General features: G+C 40.2%; 1 long non-coding RNA gene across 2 annotated transcripts; it reads left to right on the top strand.

The window, feature by feature from the left end:
• The first annotated feature begins 1836 nt into the window (after nt 1-1836).
• On the top strand, nt 1837-12502 carry LOC115200931 (uncharacterized). Of its 2 annotated transcripts, XR_003879636.1 has the most exons (4): nt 1837-2111; nt 2225-2392; nt 10404-10480; nt 10617-12502. It is a non-coding gene; the product is annotated as an uncharacterized LOC115200931 (long non-coding RNA). The 2 variants fall into 2 exon arrangements; XR_003879635.1 differs by lacking the exon at nt 2225-2392 and having other exon boundaries at nt 1838-2111.
• The last annotated feature ends 393 nt before the right edge of the window (nt 12503-12895 follow it).

The following is a 12895-nucleotide window of genomic DNA, read 5'->3' as shown; positions in this document are numbered from 1 at the left end:
TTTACTTCTGTGTTTTGGGTCGGTGTCCTGTTGCATCACCTAACTTCTGTTGAGCTTCAATTGGCGGACAGATAGCCTTACATTCTCCTGCATTCTCCTTGATTAAACTTGGGAATTCATTTTCCCGTTGATGATAGCAAGCTGTCCAGGGCCTGAGGCAGCAAAGCAGCCCCAAACCATGATGCTCCCTCCACCATACTTTACTGTTGGGATGAGGTTTTGATGTTGGTGTGCTGTGCCTTTTTTTCTCCACACATAGTGTTGTGTGTTCCTTCCAAACAACTCAAATTTTGTTTAATCTGCCCACAGAATATTTTGCCAGTAGGGCTGTGGAACATCCCGGTGCTCTCTTACGAACTTCAGACGTGCAGCAATGTTTTTTTTTGGACAGCAGTGGCTTCTTCCATGGTGTCTTCCTATAAACACCATTCTTGTTTAGTGTTTTACATATCATAGACTCGTCAACAGAGATGTTAGCATGTTCCAGAGATTTCTGTAAGTCTTTAGCTGACACTCTAGGATTCTTCATTGAGCATTCTGCACTGTGCTCTTGCAGTCATCTTTGCAGGACAGTCACTTTTAGGGAGAGTAGCAACAGTGCTGAACTTTCTGCATTTATAGACAATTTGTCTTATCGTGGACTAATGAACATCAAGGCTTTTAGAGATACTTTTGTAACCCTTTCCAGCTTTATGCAAGTCAACAATTCTTAATCTTAGGTCTTCTGAGATCTCTTTTGTTCAAGATATGGATCACATCAGGTAATGCTTCTTGTGAATAGCAAACTCAAATTTTGTGAGTGTTTTTTATAGGGCAGGGCAGCTCTAACCAAAATCTACAATCTCGTCTCATTGATTCAACTCCAGGTTAGCTGACTCCTGACTCCAATTAGCTTTTGGAAAAGTCATTAGCTTAGGGGTTCACATACTTTTTCCAACCTACACTGTGAATGTTTAAATTATGTATTCAATATAGACAATAAAAATTCTATAATTTGTGTGTTATTAGTTTAAGCACGCTATGTTTGTCTATTGTTGTGACTAAGATGAAGAGCAGATAAAATGTTATGACTAATTTATGCAGAAATCCAGGTAATTCCAAAGGGCTCACATATTTTTTCTTGCAACTGTAGGTTCACATAAAGATAGATAGTTAGGTTCACTGTTTGTTCTGTTATGATTGACTCATTTGGCAGCTTCTCCTCTTCCCAGCCCACCAGCGGCCTAACACCATATTGTTCTCATGTTCAGGATTACTTCAGATCTGGACGAATGAGGAAAATGGCCACTAAGTACTTGGATTCCTCTGCTGTAATCATACACTGTAGGAGGTAAGGTGGGACTTTAAGAAGTGGGTAGTTAAGGAGAAAAACTGAGAAACCAGCTAACCGTCAATGAGAAGTCATTCCTTGACACACTTGGATAGGTTCTGATGCAGTCGGTTTCCAGGACCCACTGTATCAGGGAAACCCCAACCCTCACTTTGCACGCAAGCAGTGTGGCAGCATGCACACTATGTGGTCTGGGAGTATGCGGCATAGTCTCTTTGGCAGTTTTGACAAATTCCGTCACATCAGAGAATGGAGTGTTGCAAAGGAATGGGGGATACCTAGTCGGTTGTACAACTGCAGGCATTCAAAGGTGCCCAGGGTGAATGTGACAGTTCACAGGGCCGCTCCCTACACACACACACTAATAAGCTCCCATGATGCGATGCCACATTGACACAACGCTGTGCAGAGGGTTGAAATAAACTTTGCATGCACTCGTGTCAACACTACAGTTCTTCAGCACCATATTGAGAGAGGGAGGGAGGGATGGAAAGGAGGAGGAGGAAGTTTCTTTCAGCTGTTTTTGTAATAGACTATACAGTAGCAGTTGTAGAGAGCGAGAGAGAGAGGCACAGTGAGAGAGCAAGAAGGGGTAGACGAAACAAATCATCTGACACTGAGAGTTTCAAGGAAACTACGAGAAGAAAAAATGAGGGATAGGGAGAGAGTGAGTGAATAGAGGAAGACTTGAATAACAACTTCAGAAAACAGCGAGAAAGTTGACCAACAGTGGAATGAGTATTAGGATAGAACAGCACTGCTAACAGCGGAGGAGTGAAAGGTAAGAATGATCTTTATTTTCCTCTTGCCTACCAATCATTGTATGATTTTCATGCAAATTCACTGTCTTTGTTTTACTTTTGTTGGCTCTGACTTGGTGACTCACTCTTTCAGATCACACTGGTGTGTGTAACTTTAAGTGCCAGGGGAAATTGTGTCAGTGAGTGAAGAGCATGTTTTGTGGAAGAGACACAGAGAGAAAAAGAGACAGAGAGAAAGTCTGAATGGCCCAAGAACTAACAAGTGGTCACTTGAGTAATCACTAGTGATTCAGAGAGACATGTAAGTGATGATTTCTCCCAGACATAGTTTTCGTTTTTGTCATGTTTGAATGAGGACTTTATTATTTCAATGACTTTAACACAACTTGAATGTATTTTTATTTGAATTATAGTCTAACTGTTCAGTATTATGAAACTGAGCAAAGACAAACAAGCCAATTGATACTCATAAAACCTAGACCCCTACCCACCTTACCTCAGCATGCTGATATAATAAGACAAGTGGATATAGTGGGACTATATTTAAACCAGAACAACAATTCTGTGACATTTATCAACAGTAGGCCTACTGTACTATTATGTCATGACATACAAGACCAGCTGAGAGAGGGACAGGCTAGATAAACACAGCAGCAAGGGGGAGGACTTGTGATGAAGTATGGTTATTCAGTTTCACACAAAGTTTCACTCCAACAATAAAGTGCCAATGTGTTATGGAGACAATAATAGGCCTGTGTCTCTGAGTGCTTGTGTGTTTGTGCATGGATCTGTATTATCTTGTACTGATCAGAAACTTCTTATACTGACATAACCTTGTGTTCATTTTAAATAAAGCTTTGACTTAGAACTACAGTAGGCCTATTCATTGTTTTCCAAATGCAAACTTTCTCCCCTCGCACTTTGTTGTCATGTTTTCCATGTTAAAGGGGCATTCTGTAAGTGAGAGGAGAAGATGGTTCAGCTAATAGGGAGACTGTTAGTCAGAGCCAGGGAAAGATGACCTTTCCCTCCTTTTTATTTCTGGACAACAGCAGGAAGAATGTTGGAGCTGGGGTGTTCTATTCTTGCTGTTAGATTCCAGCCTATGAATTCCAGTCTCGGAATGGTACTCCCCTTACTCACGATAGGTTCCGACTTAGCATAGACGTCAGCAATGTAATGTATAAATTATAGCTGCGAGCAGCAACGAATTGGGTTCACAGGATGACAGAAAAGACACCATATCAGTTGGATAACAGAGCAAGCACTCTGTCATTTAGGAACTCTCTTCCTGTATGCGCAATCAGCAAAAGCATTACCATGTTTATCTCTCAATACCACAAGAATGACGCAAGTGAAGTCTAGTCTAGTGCTGTAGGTTGGTTATCTTTCAATGCAGCAGGTAATCATTCTCAAATTCATGACTTAATGTATTGAGTTTATACACAGTACCAGTCAAAAGTTTGGACACACCTACTCATTCAAGGGTTTTTCTTTATTTTTACTATTTTCTACATTGTAAAATAATAGTGAAGACATCAAAACTATGAAATAACACATATGGAATCATGTAGTAACCAGAAAAGTGTTAATTAAATCAAAATATATTTTATATTTGAGATTCTTCAAAGTAGCCACCCTATGCCTTGATGACAGCTTTGCACACTCTTGGCATTCTGTCAAACTGCTTCATGAGGTAGGCACCTGGAATGCTTTTCCAACAGTCTTGAAGGAAAATAGTAAAAATAAAGAAAAACCCTGGAATGAGTAGGTGTTTGGCCGCCCAGCCAAACTGAGCAATTTGGGGAGAAGGGCCTTGGTCAGTGGTGGCCTGACGGAGGCCACTCCTCAGTAAAAGGCACATGACAGCCTGCATGGAGTTTGCTAAAAGGCACCTAAAGGACTCTCAGACCATGAGAAACAAGATTATCTTTGGTCTGAATACCAAGTGTCACGCCTGGAGGAAACCTGGCACCATCTCTACGGTGAAGCATGGTGGTGGCAGTATCATGCTGTGGGGATGTTTTTCAGTGGCAGGGACTGGGAAACTGGTCAGGATCGAGGGAAAGATGAATGGAGCAAAGTACAGAGAGATCCTTGATGAAAACCTGCTCCAGAGTGCTCAGAACCTCAGATTGGGTTGAAGGTTCACCTTCCAACAGGACAACGACCCTAAGCACACAGCCAAGACAAAGCAGGAGTGGATTCGGGACAAGTCTCTGAATGTCCTTGAGTGGCCCAGCCAGAGCCCGGAATTGAACCCGATCGAACACCTCTGGAGAGACCTGAAAATAGCTGTGCAGCGACGCTCCAAATCCAACCTGACAGAACTTGAGAGGATCTGCAGAGAATGAAGTACCTACATACAAAGTTTAAAGTCTCTATGTCAAACGGGGTGCCGGATTTGAGGGTTTAACTAAGACTGCTTATAACAGCATCACCTACAGGCCAACCGGTGCCATTATTTAGACAAAGTTTCTGTGTGCCAAATTAGAAAAAAAAGTTACCAATCTCGGCTTATTTGACCATGTAAAGGAAAGAATAATTGGAATCCAGTGAATAACAATGGGTTTCACGGTTTCGCTGTGAACCCCTAATAATGTTTCATCAAGTCGCAGCTGGTTCCAGCACTGTAGGCTCACTGTAAGAGTTGGATGTTTTTTGTTCCATTTCACTGAGATTCTGTATATTCCTAATCATATTTAATCATTTTTAATTTGAGGAAATTCTGTACAAATCTTTACTAATTATGTCATCTAGCCAAAAATGTTAAACATTTAATTAAGTATGGTCACTGGCATGCACATTTCAGATTTATGAGCTAAGACAGATTTCATTTGTGTAATAATATATTTGATGATATACTTCATGTAATGATGCAATCTCTGTGAAAGCACTGTAAGGAGGTTGTTCTTGATCTTTCCCTTTCTTCTTCGAAGACGTCCCCAAAAATGTCGACGCTCCCCAGAGAACCCCCTGAGGACACCAGGATGCAGAGTTTCTGGATGGTGAGGAGGAAGTTACAGATGAAAAGATCAACATAACATTTTACTATAGTTTGAGGCTACCATTAACGGGTTATCTACACTACATGACCAAAAGTATATGGACACCTGCTCGTCAAACATCTCATTCCAAAATCATAGGCATTTATATGGAGTTGGTCCGCCGTTTGCTGCTATAACAGCCTCCTGGGAAGGCTTTCCACTAGATGATGGAACATCGCTGCTCGGACTTGATTGGGCGAATAGGCCTGGCTCGCAGTCAGCATTCCAATTCATCCCAATTCATCCCAAAGGTGTTCGATGGGGTTGAGGTCTGGGCTCTGTGCAGGCCAGTCAAGTTCTTCCACACCGATCGACAAACCATTTCTGTATGGACCTCGCTTTGTGCACAGGGGCATTGTCATGCTGAAACAGGAAAGGACCTCCCCAAACTGTTGCCGTAAAGTTGAAAGCACAGAATTGTCTAGAATGTAATTGTATGCTGTAGCGTAAAGATTTCCCTTCATTGGAACTAAGGGGCCTAGCCGAACCATGAAAAATAGCCCCAGACCAAAAACTGTCATGGTCCAAACACACCAAGAAAGTTGTGAAGAGGGCAAGGTGTGTTGGAAAGGTGACATCATATGACGGTGCCACGTTAAAAGTCACTGAACTCTTCCGTAAGGTCATTCTACTGCCAATGTTTGTCTATGCTCGATTTTATACACCTGTCAGCAACGGGTGTGGGTGAAATAGCAAAATCCACTAATTTGAAGGGGTGTCCACATACTTTTGTATAACTAGTGTATGTTTTGATTTCTAAGACTTTGCAAGTTTTATATAATTCACAACTAAAGTTGCCAAATAACTCTAAATCTAGCATATAGGACCTGTTTCAAATTATCATGTTTATGCTCATATGTGCATTTGGTCTGGAATAGAAAAAAATATCATTTCTGTTTTATTAATCTAAGTTCAATTATATTCTTCTACTATAAAACCATATCTTAGAAATAATGTTGTTGGACTTATAAGCATATCTTGTCAGCTAAACAAACAAGCCTACAGCCTACGGCATTGAGCATAGCAAGATAGCATACAGTAGACCATCTCATATTCTGTTCTTCTGAAATACATTCTCTTCATATCGTAATGTATTTAGACCGGACTAAATGGATTTAATGCGATGGTGTATATTCAATTGATTTATTCAATTGTTTTGATGGGTTCTGACTTCTAAACTTGAAAATATGAAATATCCTTATTCATGTCACTGAGGGAGAGAAGGGAAAGTAGAATGCTTACATTCTGTCAGAATATGTTATTGTTAGACATCAGAGATCCTATGGAAAGGAGAAGAGCCACAGTCTAGTTCAAGTCAACAGGACAGCCGTGAGTTGGGGAGGAGTGAGGAATTTGGGCCGAGGTCAGGTCAGATGAAGTGAGGAAGAACAGATATCACTAAAGTTCTGTCTAGCAACAGAGGTGTATTGGCTGTTCAGATGTGTAAGGAGGAGACTTAAATAGGAGGAAGGGTTGAATTCCAGTGCTTGTGTTAACATGTCTTTGTCTGTTCAGCTGTCTGACCCTTTGGGTGAATACACTTGGTTTGAGCTCTTCACAGTTGTCAGTCAGTTTTTACCCAGTTATTTAGAACCTAAAACTAAAATGTAGCTGTTGCAAAGGCACGCATCAGCGACTTGTATACAGCTTGTATACGTGGAGGCCTGGAAATACTAAACGTGTTCATCTTAATTAATGGGCATTCCTGTGAGACCGGCAGCCTTTTGCATGACAATAACCGTCTGACAAAAGTTCATGACCACCACAGCCCTATCTACAGCGCATTCGTAAAGTATTCAGACCCCTTGAATTTTTCCACATTTTAGAAATGTTACAACCTTATTCTAAAATGTATTAAGTTGTTTTTTCCCTCATAAATCTACACACAATACACCATAATGACAACGTTTAAAAAAAAATCATATTACATTTGCATAAGTATTCAGACCCTTTACTCAGTACTTTGTTGAAGCATCTTTGGCAGCGATTACAGCATCGAGTCTTCTTGGGTATGACGCTACAAGTTTGGCACACCTGTATTCGGGGAGTTTCTCCCATTCCTCTCTGCAGATCCTCTCAATCTCTGTCATGTTAGATGGGGAGCATTACTGCACAGCTATTTTCAGGTCTCTAGAGATCTGTCAGCGACCATCAGGTTCTTGGTCACCTACGTGACCAAGGCCCTTCTTCCCCGATTGCTCAGTTTGGCCAGGCAGCCAGCTCTGGGAAGAGTCTTGGTGGTTCCAAACGTATTCCATTTCAGAATGATGGAGTCCACTGTGTTCTTTGGGACCTTCAATGCTGCAGACATTTTTTGGTACCCTTCCCCATTTCTGTGCCTCGATACAATCCTGTCTTGGAGCTCTACGGACAATACCTCATGGCTTGGTTTTTGCTCTGACATGCACTGTCAACTGTGGGACCTTATATAGACAGGTGTGTACCTTTCCAAATCATGTCCAATCAATTGAATTTACCACAGGTGGACTCCAATCAAGTTGTAGAAACATCTCAAGGATGTTCAATGGAAACAGGATGCACCTGAGCTCAATTTCGAGTCTCAAAGCAAAGGGTCATAAAACTAATGTAAATAAGGTATATATGTTTTTTTTATTTTTAATACATTTGCAAAAATGTCTAAAACCTGTTTTTTGCTTTGTCATCATGGGGTATTTTGTGTAGAAAAAAATATTGAATCCATTTTAGAGTAAGACAGTAACAACAAAATGTGGAAAAAGTCAATGGGTATGAATGACCCGTTCTGCCAGTCACATTCTGTTAAAGGTCCCCATACTGTAGCACACATGTCCCTGGGTCGCTCCTCTTTTCAGTTCGCTGCAGCTAGCGACTAGAATGAGCTGCAAAAAACACTCAAACTGGACAGTTTTACCTCCATCTCTTCATTCAAAAACTCACTCATGGACACTCTTACTGGCAGTTGTGGCAGCTTCGCGGAATGCATTGTTGTCTCTACCTTCTTGCCTTTGTGCTGTTGTCTGTGCCAAATAATGTTTGTACCATGTTTTGTGCTGCTACCACGTTGTGCTGCTGCCATGTTTTGTTGCTACCATGTTGTTGGCATGTGGTGTAGCAATGTTATGTTGTTGTCTTAGGTCTCTCTTTATGTAGTTTTGTGGTGTCTCTCTTGTCGTGATGTGTGTTATGTTGTATTTCAAAAAAAATTATCCTAGCCCCTGTCCCCGCAGGAGGCCTTTTGCCTTTTGGAAGGCCGTCTTTGTAAATAAGAATTTGTTCTTAACTGACTTGCCTAGTTAAATAAAGGTTATATAAAATTCAAATTGAAAATAAAACAAATACTTTCCAAAGGCACTGTATATACAGTATATTAATATCCTCTCCCATTCTGTCTGTCAGTGTGAAGACTGTGTATAGTGAACTTCACCACAACCTCATGTCCATCAGTGAGACGGACGATCTGAGATGGTGGAAGAACAACCACGGCCCAGGCATGCCTACTGACTGGCCAACGATTGAGGCATACAACTGTAACTCATTACAGTGACCTTTGAACTTTGCTAGTGTTGATAGGCTTTTTACTGCCAGCCATATATAGAGCTCTGGTTACTACTGTATACATACTATGTGTTGTGTGAAATGATATGGAGAAAGTTAATGAGGAGAAAGCACTAACGCTAATCTGTGTCATCAGGAATGGGTCCCACCTGTAAAAAAGCCAAATAATAAAAAAAGAGAAAGTCCAGAAGGATAAAACGTAAGCAGTGTGTGTGTGGACTTGTTTTCCTATCTTGTCACAACCAGAATGTCCTGTCAAGTGACCAGAATGTCGTGACAAGATGGGAAAACAAGAAAAAATCTGAAAAGTTCAAATGCTATTTTATTTTTAAAGCTGCAATATGTTTTGTTAAGATGGCGCCGAAGAGGATGGCTGACGTTTTACATGCTCCTAACCAACTGTGCTACTTTGTTAGTTTTTTGTTGTTGTTTGTAGCTTATTTTTTTACTTATTTTGTACATAATGTTGCTGCCTCCGTCTCTTATGACTGAAAATAACTTCAGGACATCAGAACTGTGATTACTGACCTCGAACTGGAAGAAGCTTTTTCTTTTAACGAGTCCAATGATAAGGATATACTGCTTTCCCAGGAACAGGCCCAAATCCCCGTCATTTGCGTGAAGAAAAGATGGAGAAAAAGGGGGCAGAGGTCGGGCTGCCTTCTGAGAATTCATAGGCGAGCGAGTAAACTCCCACCGCCATCTGTTCTATTGGCTAACGTGCAATCATTGGAAAATAAAACTCATGACCTATTTTTTACTTTAGTTTACATGGTAAATATTTTCTTAGCTCTTCTTGAACTGCACTGTTGGTTAATGTCTTGTAAGTAAGCATTTCACGGTAAGGTCTACATTTGTTGTATTTGGCACATGTGACAAATAAAGTTTAATTTGATATGTAACTTTTTCTGTTACCTAACCAAATTCATGTTGAAATGTGTGTTATACAGTGCCTTCGGAAAGTATGCAGAACTGTTGACGTTTTCCACATTTTGTTAGGTTACAGCCTTATTCTAAAATGTATAAAATATTTTTTTCCCCCTCATCAATCTACACACAATACCCAATAATGACAAAGAAAAAACAGTTTTTGGAAATTGTAGCTAATTTATACAATATAAAAAAACTGATCCTGACTAGTCTCCCAGTACCTGACACTGAAAAACATCCCCACAGCATGATGCTGCCACCACCATGCTTCACCGTAGGGATGGTACCAGGTTTCCTCCAGACATGACGCTTGGCATTCAGGCCAAAGTGAATCATGTTTCTCATGGTCTGAGAGTCTTTAGGTGTCTTTTGACAAACTCCAAGCGGGCTGTCATGTGCCTTTTACTGAGGAGTGGCTTCCATGAAGGTTCTCCCATCTCCACAGAGGAACTGTAGAGCTCTGTCAGAGTGACCATCGGGTTCTTGGTCACCTCCCTGACCAAGGCCCTTCTCGTCCGATCCCTCAGTTTGGCCAGGTGGCCAGGCGGCCAGCTCCAGGAAGATTCTTGGTGGTTCCAAACTTCTTCCATTTAAGAATGATGGAGGCCACTGTGTTCTTGGGGACCTTCAATGCTGCAGAAATGTTTTGGTTTATGAAAAACATGGCTGTGTGTATGTGTGTGTGTGTGTGTGTGTGTGTGCACGCGCGCATATACATACGTATTACCATGTTCATTACAATTGATAAATACATTTTTAAATAAACTCCCTTATTCAGTCTATCATTCCTCCTTCCTCTAGTGTGATGATTGGAGTGAAGGTGCGAGCTATGTATGACTATGTGGGAGAAGAAAGTGATGAGCTGTCCTTTAAAGCAGGTGACCTGAGACCACAATCTCAGTTCAATTCAGCATTATGTCTAAAGCATTGAGAGATGATGGTTCCTTTAGCCAGTCCAATGTCTCAAGTGTATCCTCCTGAATCATGTCTGTTTCCATACCTGTATTATTCCAGGTGAAGTGTTCCTGAAGTTTGAGGAGGAGGATGACCAGGGCTGGTGCAGGGGGATGCTGGATGGAGGAAAGGACGGCTTCTTCCCAGCTAATTACATTGAGGCTGTTGTGCAGTGATGATGTCATCCTGCTTCGCCCACACTCAAGTGCTACGTCAGTGACATATTTTACAAAATGTGCATGTGTTGTGTTGACAAATCCACTTTGGTGCAAAAACAATTTCGAATTTTGATTTGACTTTGACATCTTACCAATGAAATGTTAACGCCCACAATGTTATCATAATCATCATGCTGAAATATGCAATGTACATTTTTATCTAAAGATTGATACCCTCAATTATCTAATTTTATATCACAACATTTTTACATTCTGGCACAAAGAACACATGTTCAACTTCATAAAAAAACAAACATGTTTTCCCATCTCAAGAGGTAAATACAAAAAATACTGTAGTAAGTGCCTAATAAATGCCAAAGTAAGTAACAGGGTTGACCGTAAAAGGGTTAACAAATGAATCTTCAATCAGCCATAAATCGCCTCGTGACCTGGGGAATGAAAGCTTGTTGTGTACAACAGGGAGAGTCAATTGAATTCATGCTTCATCCCAAAAATGATACTGTTAAACATTTGTAGCCTATCTATCTATGGGTAAGAGGGTTGAAGTGTTATGCCTGACACGGTCAGTTTTTTTACCACAAAACACCAACTGCCAAAAAGAGTAGAACCACACACCTACTTTTACATTATGATTTGACTTACTGTATGTTCAATGTTCATAAAAACATTTTTTTTAAAGAGTTCAGTTCATGTAATAGGGTTGAGCTTAAAATGAGGTACAGACATGAATTCATTCATAAAATAATCATATTAAATAAATAATAAAAATAATTTGTCAAAGCAACAAAATATCAAGGGCTACCCCATAATGATGGTGAAAACTGAGAAATGTTGGGGTTAAGTGGGTTAAAATCTTCCTAGAAGTTAAAAAAAAACGGGTTTTGTCAGTTTAGCAAATCTTTGCACATATAAAAAAATCGGATTTACTGAATTTTCCATGTGGTCTATATTATTAAAGGGGCCTTTTGTCACGGATACTTAGGGCAGGAGGAAGGAGCAGAGTCAAATGCAGGAGACTATTGTCCAATAGTGCCGAAGTATATTCAACCAAAAACACTCGATGGTCAAAAGGCACAGGGAGCGCACGAAACCCCAAAAGGGAAAACAGGTAATTCCACCAATGAAGAAAAATACGCACGGGGCGCAGCCCGGCAAAAATAATAAATCCAATATAATACGCTGGAGGAAAACCTAGCAACAGCGTCAACCACCACTGCCCGCTGACAAACAATTAATCCCGCACAAAAACAAACCCAAAGGAACAAACTAAATACACAATATTTGTGCAATATGAATTAACTTATAAATAAATGGCTATCACTCACTGTGTGTACTTTTTTGCAGGATCTCTCCTGTTTGTGTGTGAGAGCGGTAGAGAAAGACAGAAGAGATTAGTGTGTTTGGTTGCCTCTGTATACTACTTTAAAATGATTTAATGATCAGTATTTACCCTTGACCAGGAATAAACACAGGTTTACAGTGAATTGTGTATGCTGATGTTACAATCTGAAAGCTGTATGTTTACACATATAATAGATGGAAATAGAATTCTTAATGAATCTAACAACTGGCATTGGGTTTCATTTTCAAAATAGTAGTCCTAGCTCTTTATTAAACTTATGTTTTTGTCTTATTTTATATGAACACCAACTTGTTGCTACACGTTTGGGGGAAAAAGGAACAGCTATCAAGCTGTTTAACTACATTCTTTGATTGAACATGTTCAGATCATGAGTTCTCATTAAATTATGTTCTCATTAAATTAAACCACTTGTCCCGCACTGACTCCCAGCCTAAACATAAACATGTATAAACTTGTTAAAGCAATGTCCACTGCAATCTCTGCACTGACTTTATTTTACGTTTTATTTTACAGTGTACATGTTTTGTTTACATTCTGTTACATCATCAGTACACTCCTTTTGACTATCTTGTTCAACAGGTTATTTTATACTGAACAAAAATATAAATGCAACATGTAAAGTGTTGGTTTCATGAGCTGAAATAAAAGATCCCAGAAATGTTCCATACGCAGAAAAAGTTAGTGAGCATTTCTCCTTTGCCAAGATCATCCATCCACCTGACAGGTGTGGCATATCAAGAAGCTGATTTAGCAGCATGATCATTACACAGGTGCACCTTGTGCTAGGTACAATAAAA

This window comes from Salmo trutta, chromosome 10, assembly GCF_901001165.1.
Source record: "Salmo trutta chromosome 10, fSalTru1.1, whole genome shotgun sequence".
NCBI lineage: Eukaryota > Metazoa > Chordata > Actinopteri > Salmoniformes > Salmonidae > Salmo > Salmo trutta.
The sequence above is the reverse complement of the archived record's forward strand: the minus strand, read 5'-3'. Positions and strand labels throughout refer to the sequence as shown.